This window comes from Leuciscus leuciscus (genome assembly GCF_965113295.1).
Source record: "Leuciscus leuciscus genome assembly, chromosome: 20".
Lineage (NCBI taxonomy): Eukaryota > Metazoa > Chordata > Actinopteri > Cypriniformes > Leuciscidae > Leuciscus > Leuciscus leuciscus.
The window spans coordinates 10,350,403-10,371,743 of record NC_138744.1 but is presented as its reverse complement, the minus strand read 5'-3'; the positions used below and the strand labels follow the sequence as shown (position 1 = coordinate 10,371,743).

The window sequence follows — 21,341 nt, the reverse complement described above, 5'->3', positions numbered from 1 at the left end:
GAAGAGGAATGTGTGTGAGTGAAACAGACAGTGAGTGTCTGTCTTTGACTGCTGAGCTCAGCCGTGTTCAAGCATCTCAACCTCTTTCACACACACACCTCTCCAATATTCAGGGAAGAAGTTGGGCCAGGCCAAGCGTGAAGACACATGCAGATACACATGTTTTCAGGGAGGAAAGGACGAGAGGGGGAGAAGTCTCAGACCGAGAGTAGAGATTTTGGATCGGCTTTCCTAGGGGTGGAGAATCGTATTTCTGTATGACGTTGAAGTAAAGAGCTGCTCCTGGTTGTCAGCACTCTGATTCTGGGAAATTGTATACATTTGACCCTAAGAGCAATGAGATAAGACAGTTTAAAATATCACAGTACAACAGCGTAGACCCAAAGAGCCGAGTGTTCTCCTCCTGTTCAATGCGATCAATTTCAGAGCGGTCAATAATTATAAAAGTAAACCACAAACATCAGACAAAAGCCTGTGCAGATAAATGTCTTTTCATGCCAGCAAATCTCACAGCTGTGGCCAATCTAAATAACCGAAATGCTACTTTTGGATACTTGGTACACAACAGTAAACAAAGTCAGTCTGGAAGAGATGTCAAAGTGCATCAATACAAAAACAGCCCTATTGGATTGAACTCTGTCCTGGACAGAAATATGTTTAAAGTTATACTTTTTTTAAAAGTTTTTCTCCTAGATATCCAGACTACATAAGGGTCAACTGAGCAGCTAACCAATGGTATGATATATCCACAGTGCATATTAAGTTGTTACGATAAAATCTTTAGGGATGTAAAAAAAGGTTTTGGGCCAAATTCACACCAACCTTTGAAGCTTGTTGAGTTACTTTATGTACTACGATTTCCTAATTCTAATTAAAAATGTGTACAGTGTGCAAGTACTGTAATTAAAAGTTTGCCATGAATTTGACTGAATAAAAAAAGTAGTCTTTTACAATGCTGCTTAAAGGAGAACTTGGTAACTTTTTTAACTTAATAAAACTGTCTAGAAATCATTTGGATGGTTAAACAACCTGTTCTGGTGATATTGGTGACTTTCCCCGCTCCCCCCAGCGTTCCCAGGCGGAAAACCAACCTTGCAACTTGCAACACTACCGTCCCGGCAAGTTAGAAATTGGAAGTCTCGTGAGAAGCGAGAACTAGAACGAGAACGAGCGCGAAACACAAATTGCTTTACGGCAATTCGACATAAACACACACGCATGTATGATGTATTACCAGATTACCCACCTCGGTAGACATAGCTCCACGCGATACAGTTGGCTTGCTCCGATCAAAACAAACGCACATGAGCAGCGGTAGAGAGGGGGAGGAGGCCGCCGCAAATGAGTTTTTTACGACTGTGTTGTGAAATATACGCCCCCCCACAGCTGTAGGGGGAGCTCGTGGGGAAAACATGCGACAACAAAAGGGAAAATCAGCGAAGAAGTGACTAGAGTTCGCTAGAGTTACAGAGTTCTCCTTTAATATTAAGCTGTTACAGCTTCTTTAAAAAAAATTTTTTTTGGGAGTACGGCTCAAGACGGCCTCTGACAAATGGAAGTCATTTGATGTCTTGAAACTGTGCAGGACAAAATACAAACCTTTAAAAGAAAACCAATAAAAAAACACATCAGTAATAAAAAAAAAAAGAACAAGGGACCTTAGCGAAGAGTGAGGAAATATGACTCCTACTTCATTAACTCCAAGCTATAGTAATACCTGGTCTGTTTCAATAAACATGCAACACAAAATATAGAAAGGAAAGATATGTTATTTTATTGTATAGAGGCTGTCATTAGTGTTGGGCATGCCCATAGTTATTTGCATTACGGCAGTTAGCAATCCATGCCAGTACCAGAAAAGGAAATGCAATCCTCGTCAGTAGTGGAAGCCAACATTCCCCTGGGATCATGCCAGATGATGTTCAACACAACTGCACAGTGCAAACAAACACCTGACCCAAATTTTGCACTATAAGACATGACTAAATGATATGACTAAAGGGTACTGCTAATATGATACAACTTAAAGTCATGAGATGAACAATTATATTGTATGTTTATTATAAATGTACAATTATTATAAATGAATAAAGTGAACACACTACAAGTGCAAACATTTCTGACAGTTTTGTGTTTTTCATTTGCATGAAGTTAAACTTTTTCCAAACCGGTGGGTATGCCTACATTACAACGCCAATGGTCGCTAACTCTCATTGATAATGAATGACTTTAGTTCGTTTTGCGAGATCAACATATGAATAAGAGTCACGTGGGTACTTTTAAGATTGTGATCACTTGAAATTCTACAGTAGTGTTAATCTAAATGCTATAAAACACTAAATGGAAGATCAACAAAGGTTCTTGTGAATCTACAGAAGAATCGTTCACACTGTCAGTCCAAATTCGATTATTTGTGTATCCGAATGGAATCTGATCTAAACCAATGACTGTCCACATTGTGTATTGTGTTTCAATGACGCTCTTTTGTTTTCCCGTCATGGCAATGCTGGTAGATATATGCCAAAAACAACAACAACAACAACAACATGGAGGGGTTTGCAATACAGATGTTGTCTTATTTACAACATGACAATGTGTAGCAACCACACTGGACTACTGCGTCTGATGAGGCAGTGGCAGAAACGTAGCAGGCTGGTATGGGTGGCTTTTTTCCGTGCTGTCGTCTCCGCCGGTCTCAAAACACGTCTCCTATATTGTCCTTTTCTGCTCGTCTGGCACTTCGCAACAACACAACTTTGTTTCTGCAGCAACTTTCAGCATGTTTCCTATAACAACGTCTGACGTTTACATTTTATGTGGCGTGAGAAAGTCACATAAACCACGCCTAGCTGGCACCCTAGCTGGTATGTGGAACTGTTGTGGAAGGACTTAATGATTAGCCCATTGCAGCTGTTGGGACAGTGCTTGTTCACAGCAAAGTGTGAGGTAAATGTGCATAAATGGCATTGTTTGGGGTAGACTGACCAAAAATGGAACAAATTCATAAAGGAAAGAAAAAAATTACTGGGCATGTGAAAAAGACGACATGCAAAAATACAATGAGCGAGGTCCAAACAAAGAGACCACTAGTGAAAATGCTTCTATTTTGCATTATTTTTCATTTAAAAAAATTTCTTTAACTACATTTTCCTCTTATTATCAAGTTCAACTTATATTATCATATTGTGCTTCAACGGATTATTTCATTTTATTTTTGTTAAATGAAATAAAGCTGAACAAAATATCAAATTAAATAAAAAAATATTAGTGGAAAAACTTTTCGGTTCACACGAAGCAAAAAGCAATACAGCAGATTTTTTTATATAAAAACTTCCTTATTTCAACATTTTCAAATTCTCTATACTCATTTACTGAAATAATATTAAAACAATTTTACGGTTAAATTAAAATTTAAAACCATTTTAACTTGGTTCACAAACTTTTGGGCCCAACTGTATGTGCTTCGCCAGTAACAGCAGCAAGAATGCTTTCATAAACAGAACGCCAACATGAGGGAAGTGCCAGACTAGATATGATAGTGACAATCACCTCCTGTTCTCTTGCTATTACAGTACTACACCAGAAGCATCACATTCTTCTGAAAGGGCGAAAGACAGAAAGTAGTTATTTCCGGCTCCTGAAAACAAGAGCAAAATGCTCAGCACCTGTGGGTGTGAAAGGTGGGGGATAAAAATGAGAGGCCAGTGATCAGTGGATTTCCCAGAGCTTTGCTACTCATCAAGCAGTAAATCAAAGAGCAGGGAGTGAGAATTATGGTGTCATTACTGATGGACGACGAGGCACATCAGGCTCATTCACTATGGAATTATAGCACCTGATGCCCTTTGCAGACATCCCCCATTCATTTCGCCTGTCTTCGCAGGCTGCATGTGCCGTTGGCGGACTCTCAGTAGGGAGCGGTGTGGCGTGATGACTGGGCATTTAATCAGTTTGGGTTGTTTAAGATAACGGCCAAGTTCTTATCTTTCTGCAATAACATACCTGACAGGATGATGATTCTGTTTTTCTACTGCGATGCTGATACGGTGTCCCTAAAGAACACTTTCCTACATTTCAGATATTTGACACATTTCTACACAAAATATAAACTGTTAACAAACCACCCAAGAGTCTGTATATTAACCACCCAGAGTCCATATTTTGAGGGCTACTGTGGAATTGTATTGTTTCACTTTATCCAAATTCCATCATAAACACACGATTTTCAATATTAATATACTTCTATATAATTGAAAACATTACATTCTGAAGAAACATCTAAATTAATCTCTTTCTCAATACAATACTAACATCTTTCAAAAAATTGAGAGAACTTCAATTTGACAAAATGTATTTTTAAACAAATAACATAATCTACATACAAAGTTCTGTCATGAAACTAGATGATTGGTCCTTAACTCATTCTAATCTACATGCAATCACATAATTCTCTATAAGGCACAGCTGATTGGTTCCTGCTCTAGAAGCAGCCAATGAGCTCGCTGCTCAAACTTCAAATAGTTGGTCAGCATTTGCTGTAGAAGTTGCAGCGCGCTTTCAGAAACCCTTCCCCAGCTCCACCTGTATAGATCTGCTAGGGGTAATTCATGTATGCTATATTGTAAAGTCTTATTGCTCACAGCAGCATGTTGTATGTATTGGCAGTAGCAAGTCCCGTACTTGCTCTGCAGCAGCAGCAGCGTAGCAGATCTATTCAGCCAAGACCAACCATATTAACATTGTCATTCATTACCATGCCAAACACTCAGAGAGCAAACAGCAAACTTGATGTCCAACCGGTCTGTTTATGTTTGTGAATATGTTCAAGGATGAGGTGAAAAGGAGAAAAGAGATGCAGTGAGGGTTGATAAGGACAAGGCACTGGGCACATACTGTGATCCTTCAGATCTGCATGCCATCCGCCACTGATGGGGCCTGTTACATTAACATCAGCAGAGAACGTTATTATTTTTCTTCACAGTGTGAATTTCAATGCCTCAGAATGCCATTGTTTTACTGAGACAAATCTTTCATGTCCTCCATTTTGCATGTGAAAGAAATGTAAATGGAGCAGTTAAGCCAGGGAAAACTTCAAGATGAATTTCAGCCAACAGCTCATTAGTCTGACAGTTATAGCGCACCACAGGTGCTGCAGTGTCCTGGCTAACGAGGTAAGCAATGGTTATTAAAGATTCTCGCGCACTTACTGGCGACACGCGGACGTTAACCTTGCTAACCTCTGTGGATTTCAAGAGAGTTTGACGACGAAAGTTACAAATGTTTTTTGACCTTGCCATGCTCTTTTCTAATGAAACCATTAGAAGGAAGATACGCTATTAGACTTCGGTTTCTTTAGAAATAAAGTTAACTTCAACATAATAGGGCCATCTATGAGAATTATGAGGGATAGTTTAGCCAAAAATTTATATTCTTTCTGTCATTATTCACTCATGTTCATGTCATTCCAAACACCATCCAGATATTTTTAGCTTACCTTTTTATGAATAATGTGTATTCAAACACCATCCAGATATTTTTAGCTTACCTTTTTATGAATAATGTGTATTCAAACATAATGCTCACTTGACAAACAATTTTTTTGCATACCATATATAACACAAAGAGAATACTTTATAGCATGTATACTATATAGAGGGGAAGTAGGCATATTGAAATGAGGGGATACTCACATACTCTCTTCTTGAGTAGGTACTTATTTTGAATAAGAAGTTACTCCACGACCGCTAAAAAGTATGTTCTATATAATTTGAATGAGTGTAGTATGAATGTAATCTGGACGTACTACATTCGCCATGCTGTCATTATCATGTGACCTACCAGCGTCAGTTACTTGGCTTCTCTGCCATTCATGAATCCTTTCCTGTGGCCTCATGGGATAGTAAAGTGTTTATCATATGCACACTTCAAAATCTCGACGGAACATGTAGGTCATTCGGGTACTTTTTGCCCGTGAATTGCTGTGAATTTCGGACACTGAGTAAGAAACATGGGGGGGGGGGGGGGGGGGGGGGGGGGAACAGAATCTGATGGCAAATAATCCAGCTGTCGGAATCCGTTCTCCAACCCCTATGATGAGAGATGTTGATGTAGTGGCTTAAAAGATGGTGATTCTGTTCTGTGTGTAGATGGAGCTTAGCCAGCAACAGTTTAAAGTTAAACATACTTATTTTGTTACATACTGTTTTTAGCCTACTATATAGTAGCGAAGTATGCGATTTCAGATGCAGTTTCAGTTTTGAGTCAGTTCTTTTCAACAAATCAGTTGATTCGGTTCACAAATCAGACTGAACTATTTATTCTTGAGTCAGACTAGCTGCATCAGAGCATCCGAATATGCAACTAGGAATACTTCCCTAGTAAAAAAAACAGTAGGCCTATGTGAAAAGAATTGCATGTCTGAATCCAGAGAAGACAAAAAGTACCTAGATTACCTTCTACTTCCATCAAGATTCTGAAGTGCGCATCCAATGTTTGTGAAGCGACAAAACTGACGCTGGTAGGTCAAATGACAAAGACAACATGATGAATGATGTACTTCCGTATTATATGCATACTACATATATAAGATAAGATACATAGGCTTATGAGATACATATAATAAGAACCTACTAGTATGTGATTTCTGATACAGCTACTCAATGACTTGTTTACAAATCTTGGTCATTGTGCACTGTTTTTTTATTATTATCATTATTGAAAACAACCATAAAGACTTTCATAAATCCACAAGTACTCCACAGGAAAATGAATGACATTTGGAGAGTAAATAAACTGTAATTTTTTGAGTGAACTCTAAGTGTTATACATTTTCACATCACATCAGCTAGCAACACATCGTCACTGTTGCCAAAAAGTCACTTAAATATAAAATTCCAAATTGCGAAATGAAAATGAAAAATGGTCTAACACAATGCACTGCATAAAGTGCCATTTGGAAACAATGAGTAATTTAATCTCTCTAGTCCATTTAAGGAAGACTGAAGCTGATTTTTCTCATTCTAAAAAGATTGATTCTTAAATGCAGGCTGCAGTGTAACTCCAAATTACCGGACTAAAAGCAAAAAAAAAAAAAAAAAAATCCTGAGCATCAGAAATACAAACTGTCTCTCTTTACAAAGGTGTTGCTTATGATATAGCCTACTCAAACAATTGTGACATTGTGATAAATAAAAAAGGCCAATACCATTCCTCCCTTCACATTCTGCTCAAGCACTGTTGCCGCTTAGTTCAAGCAACAACATGTCTCATTCGTACAGTTCTCCGCTTTGTGCTGATACACTCAAAAATAATTCATCATTCATCATTAAGCTCTCCCTCCTCACCACCACACACTGCATTAAAAGACACTAGCTCTAGCCAACTGTGTCTGAGGCAAACAAAGCCAAATTTGTCATGTTACTTGAGATGATGGAAACTGTTTGATCACATTAGAGAGTTGACTTAACTCCAAACAAAACTAGCCTGAATCAAATATATAGTCGATAACAACAGTGCGAAACACAAACACTTTTTAAATACATGATAACATTGACACCAGGCAAATTTATGATTTGAATGGTTTAGAACTAATGTCTCTCACGGCAGATAAGAATCACCTAGTGCCTGTGGTTGACGACTGATGACTGTGATCATATGATTGTAATATGAAAAATTATCATAACAAAAACATGTAGGCTAGTTAATTATAATAAATTTCATAAGAAAACCTCCCAGACTATAACACTAGTTTTTAAACCAATGTTGATGTTAAAGTCGCGATGAAACGTCAGTGGCAACAGATCTTTTCTTCCGTATTATGTACATCCAAGAATAACGGATTATAATAAAATAAAATAAATGTAGGGTGGGGGACCTGGTTTTATGCACCAGTTGTTGATTGGATTTTGAGATGTGAACGTTGAAATCAAAAGTGGAGGAAGATAAACGTGAGCTTGGAGGGGCGGAGTTTAAGCGGACTAAATGATTGGAAAAGACCTGCATATGTCACCTGTCATCATTACCGGAAGGTCCAGTTGTGACATTTTTGGATTAAATATTATGAGGCAAAAACATTTTAAAAAAATTAAACATTCACAGATGAATTGCTCACAATAAGATCCATACATCAATTTAGAAAAAAAAAAACAGGGTGGATTTTCATTTCATGCCGACTTTAAGCTCCAAAAAAGATTTTTAAAAAGTAGTTCCTGAAACCAGATCAGGTAAAGAGTTGTTCTTTTGAACCAGTTATTTTCAATGAAAAGAACTCTTTTCAGAGATTTTCAGTATATCTTAATTTAACATCTTAAATTTTGGACTTCCTTAAAAGCTATCTAAAATATATATATATAAGGAAATTAGCTTAGTTCTTCTAAAAATGTTGTTCCAACCCTGTATGACTTCATGGCTTCCAACAGGATATGTTGAGGAACAATGACAGACTCATTTTCACTGCATGGAAAAAAAGGTGATATGGACGGTGACTGAAAGTGGAAATCGCCTTTTGTGTTCCACGAAAGTCGTGTGAGTTTGACGAAAAACGAAAGTGAATAATAAAAATGTTCAGTTTTGGAGTGAACTATCCCTTTAAGTGCGGTTTCTCACTCTATGAGCAAATGTCCAGTGATCCCTGTATAGCCTACCACACACACACGGGGGAACTCCGTCTATGTTCTGTCATTTCCAAGAATTAGGAGAGAGAGTCAGATTCCTGCGTTATGTGGTTTGCCATGTTACACTAATGTACTGTAGCAAAACGTTATTCTTGGCTGACCGTCGGGACAAAACCATAGACTGAAATGTGAGTTCGCGCTACATTTCTCAACTTGCTTGAACAAACAAGACAGCTGATTTGACTCGTATTGTTCCGCATCGTTTACAGAAAGTCAGTCTTCATTTCTAACGTATGAAAAGTCCATTAGCTTGTACGACTGTCACTTAAGACAGTGATTTGGGCAAAAAGCCATGCCTAGTTTTACTAACAGACTTCATAAAATATTATTTGTGCCGAATCAAGAAAACTTCAAAGAAAATTACTTAGTAAATATGCTTACTAATTCACCAAAATCAATCTCTTTTATCGAATAAGACATACATGTAGAAACATAAAAACATTTACTAGACCATACCTGACACAGCTGTTGGCGTTGCTGTAGCCATTTACTCTCCAGGGCAGCGTGCCGTGGTCCGCATCCCATCGCTTGTCAAACGGAATCGCTGCTGACGCCTCTCTCTGCGTTATTTGGACGCTCGCGAGCCAACAGGGCTTCCCCTCCTGCTTGTCAAACTGGAAGCGCAATCATGCGTTCAGCTGATCAGGGCAACAACAACAGCCACAGTGTCGCGCAACGCAAACAGTTCACACCGCACCACCCTGCACGCGACGCCCCGAGGGCCCCGCCCCCTTCCCATGCTCTCGCAGTTCTCAGGGTGATTAATAATCATGAGGTAGTATCCTCCCGCGTCGCCTATTGGCCGAAGAAGTACCTTAATTTTTAGCTCCCTCCTCACTGTCAGGACTGTGAGGTGACGTCATGGAACATTCCAAAAATTCCTTGTCCCGGTATTCTTCATTTCAAGGGGACCCTGCAAAACTTGTTGTGTGTAGATCATTTTACAACCAATCAATACTTTTACATATGTTTTTTAAAGGGATAGTTCACCCAAATTCTGTCATCAGTTACCGTACTGTATGGGGAAAAAGTGTGGGGGTGAAGTATTCCTTTACATTGGCCCTAGGCAGCCTGCACATGTAATAGTTTCATATAATTTATATAATTTATAATTATCAGTTAAACTGATATGTGTAACAGTCATCATAACCAAAACAAAATATTTAATGGAATATTAGGGTGAGAATCCCTTAACACATCCAGAGCAAGTGTTTCATGAGCAGGCCCATCTGGGGGATGCATACTGGGTTGCTTATGTCAGCACAATTCCCACAATTCCCTGACTCAGTTGTACTCTTTAGCAGAACTGAAGCTTCTCAGTTGCACTAATGATAGCATGGCCCACATGAGGACTATTAGTGGGGTTAACCATCAGAATGGACTTCAATTCATTTAACTCTTTCCCAGGGGCATGGAGGAAAAGTAAATCATAATGTTCTGTAAAAAACATTACTAAACTCCCAGGAAAGTGTGCTTATTCCTTAGTATATTATAAACCAAAACTGAGGAGTAAATTATCACTTATGCTCTTTGTTTCCCATAAAATTTCCAGAAGCCCTAAAAAGCTTAAAGTTGTACCAGTTCTGCCGGGAACTGATTGATTCATTGATTCATGCATTTTCCCTGTCGGGTTTATATTTCCAATCAGATTATTTCCTAACTGGCCCACCTTTTAACAATGGCCTCAGACTTGAAATGCTCACAACCTTCAAAAATTCCCAGACCATGTAAGTTGAGTTTTATCTATTGTGTTGTTTGTCTCTGAATATACTAGTGTTCGTGACACTCTTATGAATCTAAACACAGTCCCCCTGACTACCATATGACAAACGGTTGACAAAGGAATGCTTTGTTTAACAGATGCAAATGCAGTGCTGGGTCGATACCCGAAGGACAGTTTAATTACTGGGCATAAATATAGCTTACCAAACTCCACGCCTGCTGGGCCTCCAACCTGTTATTATGCTTTTTTTATATTTATTTTACAAGAATCAAATTACTCTCAAGGAAGCTGAAGAGCGGTGCTTGAGAAACTGAGAAAAACTTGAATGCGTAAGAAGGTCACAGTGGGGTCGATTAGAGCAACATTGCGTGACAAAACCAGTGTGGTATTGTTCATTTTCCCACCGTAATGCGCAACGGTGTCTTGCTGTTGAATAGGTCAACGTGTTGGCTCTAAAATTAGCAAAGAGATAAGGTGAGACTCTCACCTTCTCTGTGGGGTCAACGCTGTGTATTTAGAAGGCTTAGATGGACTACTGTAGACTCTTCCGTGTCTGGTAAAGTTCACCTGGCATTCAGGTGATGAGTCATAGCCTACAGCTGCCTGATCCCATCACTGGATGCCACTGTCGTTCAGACTCCCTGTGGAGAACGAGACGGTTGCTGGCTCCATCGTCATGACAGCCGCCGTCCTCGGCTGAGTCAAACAGGACACCTGACTGCATGTGGCTGTGAGGTGCGTGACGGTCCAGTGGTTGGGGGTTTAGGCCATGCAGAGAGGTCTGTTTTGATTGGGTTAACCGTGATCGCAAAGTTCACGCTCTTTGAACTGCATTGGAACACACTTTTGTTGGGTTTTATTTCCCGATAGAGAGAGAGAGAGAGAGAGAGAGAGAGAGAGAGAGGGAAGCACAGTAGCAAGGACACTGCGTTGTGAATGCTCCACAGTGTGACAATATGATCCTAACAGGATTATGTAACAGGGATGCCTGCATGCTCGTCTTCCAGCAGACAACGGCTGCACCGACTGTTATATAACTAGATCAGCCTCCCCACAGAGCCGGGCTGCGCCTGTGCATGGCATACAGCAGCCTGCCAAAGATAGGGAGAGAGCGAGAGACAGAGACGTAGAGAGCGAGACAGAGAGAAACAATGCCGCCTGCTGCAGGAACACAAAGAGAGTCGGAGATGATGCAGGAGTGTGATGTAAAATATATTATATTTGGTTAGTGACCTATAATTGTTTTTTTTAATCCCAAACTTTCTGTTCATTTCCAGGTTTAAAGTCACCATGAAATCAAAATTGACAATTCTTGTTCCATAATGGAATGTTGCAGTATTTAGTATAAAATATTCTGTGCACATAATTTATTTGTTTTTAATTCATGTGCCCTTATAATCTTTAATCAAAATATCTTCCCCTTCCTCTTCTTGTCTCTTCTCTGATTAATTATTTATTTATTTTTTTGGGCACGAGGGCGGGACAACCTGTCACAGCAGTCGCAAACCACGATTATCCAATGATCCAATCAATTCCAGACGGACAAAATAAAGTCCTGCTATTCATATTTTGTTGTTTGTTTCACTCGGATATACGGCACAATAGGGAAGAAAAGAAATTGGAACTTCCATTTCATGCCAACTTTAAATCACCAGTCTTTTTTTTTAACTTTAAATTTTATTTCAGTTTTAGTTTTTGTAATTGTAGTAAGTTGAATTTTTTCATTTATTTAATTTTTATTTGAGCTTCATTTCAGTTTATGAAAATGATTTTATTTAGTTAACAATAATAACATTTATACCAGCATGGTATTTCCAGAGTAATTTTTGTAAGGGATATGGGATCCTGTCATACTGTATATGAAAACATTTGATCTTGATACACATGCAATATAATAGCTCAGAGTAAAATCAATAGGTTGAAATATATCTCACTTTGTTGGCAATGTACACCATCACCCTTGTAATATCGGATTTTTCGGTTACTTCCACTACCATGTACATCTGATCCTTCCCCCATTACATGGAGCTCATGTTTTCAAATACATTCCATAATGGTGGACAAAGATTAAATCTGAGATGAAATCTGATTGTGGAGGAAAATCTTCAGAAAGGATTTAAACATGGTAAAATGTGTTATACACTGTTAGACTTTTCTGTAATTTCTACAGTTATTTACTTTAAATCCCCCAGTATTATACTGCTATTTCTCTTTACAGTAAATAACTGTGATTCCAATTGCATCATGGGAATTTTCTGTGACGTCTAACACCACATACAGAGACTTACTGTATTTTTTAAATTTGCTGTATACTACTGTATTTGACGTAACTGCCTCTCTGGCTGGCACCATTCCACCGTGCTTTTTATTTCCTAATTTTTGCCTTACACCACGTGTCTACAACGCTATAATAGCCAGAGGCTGTCTATATTGGACACATTGAAGCGACCGGACCTTTAAATGCAAACCTGTTTATCCCTTGTAAGAACTAGTGCGAGCGCTTGGACTCGTATCGGACTACGTCAGAAATATAACGGCCGCGGCGCATCACTACACTGTCTGGGATTTGTCGTGTCGCGTCAGACAGACATCCAGTGTAGGTAATGGGGTCTGTCTTTTGTTGGATCGCGACGTTCGTGTCTGGCCCGGGGAAGAGACGGAATTCACTTCACCGAGAGAGAGATCAGCAAGCAAGGTAAAAAAAAAAAAAAAAAAAAAAAAAATTCTGTGTATGTTGACAGGATTGTGCCCAGTTTAACGTATGTTATAACGTTAACGTTAGCCTAACGTTACTCGTCGTCAACATGGCGGTAACGAACTTTACCATGGTAAACTGAGCTAACGTTTCATTTTACACACTTTGTTAGATTATTGAATTGTCGAGTTAAAATATGCCAACGAGCAACGCGTTTACATTAACAATAAATGTGAATAAACTAATGTGAAATTCTGTTTATATCCTAATGTTGGCCTACTGATGAGAACCTTTATAGTTTTAGCATTAGTTTGCAAACTATACCATATTATAGTTTTTTTTTTTTTTTATGGAATTTAATATTTACTTCCATTTTTGTGTTTAAAGGCAACTGCAACAAAGCGCCAATTCGCGCCAGTGACTTAGCAAGATTCCAGAGGTAGGCCAGCCCATTTGTGACATATTTTGAGATAAGTTTGCTGAAATGATTAGCATACACTATGTGAAAATAGCTTTTGAGCCACTGGTGCAGACTAGGTAGCTAACAATATATTATAAAATCGGCTAACTTTATATCAAATAAGTGACCTTTGCATTATGTCTAACTTTATTACACAGCAAATGAACCAATCAGAAGATGGACCATTGTCTTTGTTCAGTCTCACCAGATTAAATGTATCCAGGTAAGCACTGCAGTAAACCTATCACTAATTCATTCAGACCAAATCTAGCATTCTAAACAACTTAAGTTTATATTTTTGCATTATTTTTATATTTTATTAGCCAGCGACTCTACCATTGCAGTTCCACCTGACTAGGAAGGTCCTAATATCAGCGCACAGGTGGGTTAACTACTGTAGGAAGGAGAACGATCATCACACAGTGATTTCTTGCATGTATCTTACTGTGTATTTGTCACAAACAGGTACTCCTTCACTGCAGACAAGCTGAAATGGGCTAAAATCATCTATTTCAGTCGTTCAACTTCTTTCTATGCATCTCAGCATTTTTGGACAGAATTTAGGATTTGTAAGTATTAAAATTTAATCTGGCATAATTTAATTTAGTTCTTTTGTATGCTATTTATTGACAAAAGCTGTTTACAAATATATATTCTTAAGTTTTTGTGAAAATAATAATAAAAATTAACAAAAAAGGAGGTTAAAAATAATGTGACACTAATATTCTCTCTCTCTCTCTCTCTCTCTCTCTCTCTCTCTCTCTCTCTCTCTCTCTCTCTCTCTCTCTCATATAGTTTTGGAACCGGGATCTCCTCTGAAGGACTGAGTACATTTGTGTTTGTGGGCACGCATGCAGACCAGGGAACACTCTGATGTTGTCAATCAAGTTCTGAACAGGAACCAATCTTTGGAGAAGTTCATTTATTCACAAAGGTGGACAAAAACATTGTGTTGGCTTTTTAAAGATTATTTTGATGATGACTTTTACTCCTATGCTGTAGAAAAGATGGAGTAGACAGTCAGACATTGATAATAATAATAAATGTTTCTTGAGCATCAAAGAGACTTCTTTCAAAAACATTACGCCACTTAAATACTTCTTTTGGCCACCAGTGTACATGAATCCAACACATTTTTGGAAATAAGTGAAATTATTTTTAAGGTGGGGTTATGTGTCTTGTATTGTGAAAAGAACTGTGTTTTGTCCTGTTTTGGACATTTCCTTTTTGAATGCTTAATGTATTTATATTCTGCAGTTTTATGAATGTAATGGTTGATATTTCATTATAATACTTGTATAAGCTAAACAACCAATGACTCTACATTCATTTAGTCAAATGCTAAGGTTTTGTTTATGATTTTATGTATGTTTTCAAAAATGTTTGCAGTGAAGGACAGCACATAATGTGTTAATTTAACACGTTTACACATCTTTGTGCTAACCTCTCTGACATATTTACTTTGTTAAAATCATTAACACAATGAATGAGTTAAAATTAACACAAAAAATGTTGTCTCTAAACTTACCCATTAATGTGTAAAAATTTCACACATCATTTCCAGCATTGGCATGTTTATTTTGTGATATATATGAAATGTTTTAAATAAAAAAATGGTATTTTGTGATAACTTTGTCTAATTGGTTTGTATGAAAGTAGTACTTATGTAGGATAAAAATAAAATTAATCATATATCAAAATTATCAAATCTAATTTATATTTAGTACAAATAAAAATAATTACAGTAGTGTACTGATTAGCTTAGTTTTTACAGTAATGCACTGTACTGATTAGCTTCGTTTTTACAGTAATGCACTGTATTACACAAAACTGAAATACGGTTTGGTACTGTAACTCTTAATTACAGTAACTTACTGGCAACAGTGTTGCCAGTAAGTTACTGTAAAAAACCCTTGAAAAGTCTAACAGTGTATGGAGGTGATAAATATCTTATATAGCCATATAATCAAAACATTGAATAAACACATGCAAGTGGGGAATGTTTAGTGAATGAAATCTGTCATTTTCTTTGGGTGCAGATTCTGTTTGGGCCTGACAGTGAGGAACTACAAGGATTATCTGGTGTTTTCATCTATGACCTTTTTATTCCCTCATAAGTTTCCTCTCGTCTCATGCCCATGTGGATAATTAATGTAGTGTTTTTTGCATAGAGCAGCAAAAGCTAGAAGCGGTTTCTTGCTCCAGGGCTTCAGAGCAGATAAACCCATCCGGGGAGTAAGGCATCACAACCCTCTGCTACTCGACTTCCAGACTCTGGCCCTTGTGGAGTCTAATGGGGTGGTAATGTTGGGTAAATGTTTCCAGCACACATGTGCTAGCAGGACCAAAACTCAATTAGCTTTGCTCCATACTGCAGTGTAATCCAATGTGCTAGGGTTTTACACTTAAAATGCAATTACACCTCTGACAGCTGCTTTCAGTCATTTCACTATAAGAGCAGCGCCTGCAAATCGAGTACAGTTGCTCTGAATATGATTTTTTTCTCAAAAAGTTACAGCTGGTTTGCAGACTCTCAAATGACACATAAAACAGGAACTCCCATTCACTAAAATGACAGTTTTTTTAAACTTCTTTAGGGCTTGTGGCATAATTCCAGGAGCATGTTAGAAACACAGTAGTCTCGCAAAGCCAATCAATGGGCCAAACTGCAGCTTATCCTGGTGTAAACCACGCATCTGGCTGATATATATATTGTAAACTGACTAAAGAGTTTACTAGGTGTGTAAATGTGTTTACAGTACATGGATAGATATTTGGTTGTTAAAAATGGTGAGTTTTTTTTTGGTCCCTGAAGACTGGAAAGGTACAATTTTAGATGGATGGATGGATAGATATATGTATTTTTTTTTGGTCCCTGAAAACTTGAAATATAAAATTTTAATGATGCAGACAATGAGTAACTGATGCAGAATTTCTTCAGCACAACTGTTGTTGTTGAAATGCACATCTGGACATCACATCCCATTGACAGCAGGTTGAGTATCAGCATTGTGATTTCATATTAGGTTAAAGGGTTCCCTGGAGATACACTTACCAGTCTGGCTCTGGGAACTCAGGAGCAGAGAGGGTCAAAGCAGAGACAGAACATCCTGCAGCACTGCTGAGTCAGTGTGTGTGTGTGTGTGTGTGTGTGTGTGTGTGTGTGTGTGTGTGTGTGTGTGTGTGTTGGTACTGAGGGAGTGAGATCATTTTGTTGATGTGTCTCTCTCTCTTGTTCATTGTTAGGCGAGCCTGCCAGAGAGGGAGAGTTTCCAGACAGGAGTAAGTAGTTTATATGAATTGATGAGGAGAGTTATTTTTCTTTTATGCTTCTTCCAAAGTTTGTTTCTCATATAGCAATGAGATAGTGTGTGTGCGCAACTCCGAGAGAACAAAACAAGCCTTTAGATGAAGAGTGGGCTGGGAAATGATACAGTGAGAACACATTACTGTAGACTTCAGGGAGGAACACTGCATTATACAGACTAAAAACTCAATGTCCCTGGTGAATAAACAGCGTGGTTTGCTGGTCTTAGCTAGTTTACACTGGTGTCCCAAACTAAAAACCACTAAAACCATCAAATAGAGTATACCAGTTGGTTAACATAATTACTAAAGAAAACATGAAAGACAAACGTTTGGGGACAGTAAGAGTTTTTACTGTTTTTGAAAAGTCTCTTATGCTCACCAAGGCTGAATTTATTTGATCAAAAATATAATAAAAACAGTAATGTTGTGAGATATTTTTTCCGAGTTGAGAGGCTTTTATAACTATGACCAGCAAAACAGCTTAAGCAGTTTTTTCCCCTGCAGAATTTCATTTTAGGGCATTATTGTGACATTAAAGTGATGAAAATATTCATCATTTTCGTAGTAAAATCATGCTTAATCTGATTTCATCTAATACCATGTTTGTTTTAGTCTGGCATGGAGAAAGACAGCTGCAAAGCTCCATTTGAAAAGTATGGAGAGACACACATACCCTCCCTGACACATTTATTTTTCTCCAACCATGTTTTCATGCGGTTTTGAGTTGGCACGTAGTTCATTGTTCTTAGAACCTCTGTTTCATTCTAGGCAGAGTCCCAAAATGCTGGACTCTAACAAGAAGAAACCAAAGGTTTCTGGCAGCAGCTATGAGACAGACCTGATTAAAAATGAGGACAAAGACAATGTGAAATGTTATACTCCACTACAGCAGCCAAAATCAACTGTACATTCCGGTAGCCAAACTGAGAGAGAGAGTTCTGTGACACAGCAGCTATGTGGATCAAGAGTAACGTACAGCATGTTCAGTCAATATCTCATCGCTAATTAGGAAGCTTTATCTCTGCAAACACACATTAGCTCTCTGTCTTTATTACTCAACATCAGAGTCATTATCGTCTCTCCTCATTGGCTGCTATAGCTATAGTGTTGGTAAAATATAGCCATTTCAATCCTCTATCTCTCTGTAGTTAATTTAAAGTCTAATGAAAATAGACCCACAACCCATTTGACTTTGGTAATGTGACCGTTCATAAGTTTGAGGTCAGTAAGATTTTTTTTAAAGTGCCCCTTTTATGGATTTTTGAAAATGACCTTTCATGTAGTGAGTAATAAACTCTAAGTGAATGAAAACATCCTGCAAAGTTTTAAATCTAAAAGTGCACCATACATAAAGTTATTGTCTTTCAAAAGTAAGAGTCGACTCTGAGTCAAACGAGTCAAAAGCCATTTCGTTGTGATGTCAAGACGAAACATTAGCATATTGCCCGCCCACTTATTGCGCGCACAGACACCAGGGAAAACTTCAACCTCAAACCTGCAGCTGATTCCTGTGGATACTGGATAGCATCATGTCCAGAAGACGCTGTGCTCTACAATGTGAATGTAAAGCCAGTTTTTTTTCACTGCCCAAGGACGAGCATGTGAAGAATCAGTGGTTGAAATTCATCTTTACCACGATACCACAGCAGTATAATCTTAAACTTTTGCTGTGTTCCCATTATTTTACTGACGACTACTTCTCAAATCTCAGAGTTGAATGTAGGATTCGCAAACCGGTTTCTTTGAGGTGTACATTGTGTTGGTCTCCTGCTAACTGGTAAACTCACATTATTAATACTTCTGCTAATCAGTTGTGGGCCACTATTACATAAAACTGTGTCTATTAATGCAGATTGCCTGTCGTTCTCACTACTTTGAGGAAAGATTAAGCATGGAGCAAGTTTTGTTTAACCAACGTTTATGTTTCATCAGTCATTCACGCTAGAGCTCGGCTAATGTACGTTCACCGCAATAAATTAGAAAAGTAAAATAATCGGTTTGTTGATGGACATGCACTTGTTAATGCTGATGGTGAGGAATTACAGTTGCAACATCTCATAATGTACCTCAAACTGAGTAGTGTATCACTGAGAAACACTGAGTCCTGCTCGAGTCGTCCTTGTGATGGAGGTTCGGGTTAAATAACTAGTTCTTTCAATGTTTCATCATCGGACCTGCGCTCGGATTGATATGGTAAAATCGACGCAATTGTTCGTTACTACGTTTAGTTTACGGTGTAGGAAGCCTCAGGACAGCTGGCGTTGTTATGGCAATGGGCATTTTTGTTTTCGAAGCGTGTTGTACACGGTAGACCAATCACAACAGACTGAGCATCTGACGTTTGAGAATCATTGAAAATGTGGTGATGTGCAAATGTATATTATGAGAAAATGAAACAGTTTTTTGACCTTTGATGCATGTAAACCTGTTGTAGGAGACTCCAAAACAACATTAGGAAACTTTAAAATAGCATAATAGGGGCACTTTAATGTTTTTAAAATAAGTTTATTATACCCACCTTTGTTTTACAGTATGTGCACTTGATTGTAGTTACAGTGTACTTACCTAAGAAAGTAGTGGGTAATATAAGATAACTACATGGGTTAAGGTTAGGTTTAGGAGTAGGTTCAGTCTACTCGTTATTACCCATGGTTATTGTAATTAGTATACTAAGAATAGTACTTGGGAAATAGGACTGCAAAAATACAATAAAAACAGTTATAATGTGAAATATTATTCCAATTTCAAACTTTCAATATATTTTAAATGACAACAGTTGACAATGGTAACAGTTGTGCTGCTTCTTATTTGTGTGGATACCAGGATAATTGTTTTTTCATGATCTTTGATGAGCAGAAAGATTAAAAGAACAGCATTTATTTGAAATTGATTTTATTTTGTAACAATGAAAATGTCTTTACAAACACTTTTGACCAAATGAACAGTATTCAGTATTCAATTGGAGCAAAGTACAGTATTCAGTAAGTTGCTTTTTTATTAAAAATGATGACGTTTTTTCTTTGAAATAACATGCAACAATTAATTATACACAATAAGACCAAGAACGTATTAAGAAAGTAAATAGTCAATTTTGCTCCAATTGCAGGTTATATAGCCATATAGTATGCACTTATTTTCCTCTCTTTAAGAAGGACTGATGCCAGAAAATCTTACACACCATTAGCTGGTGTACTAGACCTTGGGTTAAGAGCAAGGCAAATCCTAGAAATTGCATTAAATATCAATTGGAAACATTCATAAATATTTCAGAGTATATGCCATTCAATGTTTAAACTTCAATGCTCTCATAAAACCACATGAAACACCCCATAGCCTGCCCACAGAGGGAAATAAAGTACTGCTGAGCTCTTGACGTCGACTCATGGGTTGTAACACACCCACCTGGTTCTCAAGGAAAACCACAGAGAGAGTCATGGAACCCTGACCTACAGATACAGACCTCAGCCGTCTTTCTGCTGCGCTTGTGTTACACAAGTGTGCAGAAACTTACTAACACTATTAGCAAAACACTATTGCATAAGCAGGCATTATCTATAGTCAAGCTGCCAACTGATAAACCACACATTTGAGAAGAGGGGCCTGATTTGCAGGGCCCAAAAGCACTTAACATTCAATACCTTCCTTATCCACAAGCCACTCATAACATCTCCAGCACTGAGAGGAATTTACGAAACACGTTCCCTTTTGGTATCGCTGCTTTTGAAACAGATTTTTGGACCTGTTTTTTGTAGTTTTCTCTGGCAATAGTGAAGTAACTTTTTTTTGCTGCTAATGCTGCCAAAGGCTACACAGTTGTGAGCATGATAATTGCTTGTAACTCGAAGAGGGTTTTATGGTCAGTGAGGCCAGTTTGGGGCACTGAGACTAAATTGGGTAAACGAAAAAAGCATAAACATGGATGGAGAATGAGGAAACCCGGCACTTAAAAAGATTCAGATACTGATTTAATTATTGTTTTTACCTCCAACAATGTGTCATTTGAAAACTATGAAAACCTGCTGACATGAAATTGCATAACTGGAGTAGAATCGAGTAATTAAAGGGCACATTGTTTAAAGAGTGATGGCCATCAGTATTGAGAAATGCATGTTCTCCATGATATAGAGATAAAATCAGCAGCACATCAGTTCCACCTGGTGGGCAGACAGCAAATAAAAATATAACCTTCTGATTTAAATGGTCAGCAATGTTTTGAAAGGGGTTTTGAAAGGGGTTATTGATTATGATTTCACTTTTCTAACTTTAGTTAGTGTGTAATGTTGCTGTTTGAGCATAAACAACACCTGCAAAGTTACAACGCTCAAAGTTCAAAGCAAAGTGAGATATTTTCTTTAAAATAAAGTGCTTTTTAATGACTACATCAAACGGCTGGTAGGGACTACACCACATTCCTCCCGGGTTAGTGACACTATCACTAAAATTTACATAAACCCCTCCCTGGGAACGCGGTTTAAAGATTAT

The 21,341-nt window shown here is 38.0% G+C and overlaps 1 protein-coding gene and 1 long non-coding RNA gene across 3 annotated transcripts in view; one reads left to right on the top strand and one right to left on the bottom strand.

Annotated features, from left to right (window-relative positions):
- hivep3b (HIVEP zinc finger 3b) overlaps positions 1-9,397 on the bottom strand; it is a 65,693-nt gene extending 56,296 nt beyond the window's left edge. The window contains 1 exon segment of the mRNA XM_082149481.1: positions 9,129-9,397. The gene's annotated coding sequence lies outside the window, so the exon portion shown is untranslated.
- A 3,559-nt stretch (positions 9,398-12,956) lies between these two features.
- On the top strand, positions 12,957-15,129 carry LOC309483683. 2 transcript variants are annotated; one of them, XR_014200622.1, is made up of 7 exons: positions 12,957-13,090; positions 13,478-13,529; positions 13,709-13,773; positions 13,874-13,932; positions 14,016-14,119; positions 14,346-14,499; positions 14,571-15,129. It is a non-coding gene; the product is annotated as an uncharacterized lncRNA (long non-coding RNA). The 2 variants fall into 2 exon arrangements; XR_014200623.1 differs by having other exon boundaries at positions 14,346-15,129.
- The last annotated feature ends 6,212 nt before the right edge of the window (positions 15,130-21,341 follow it).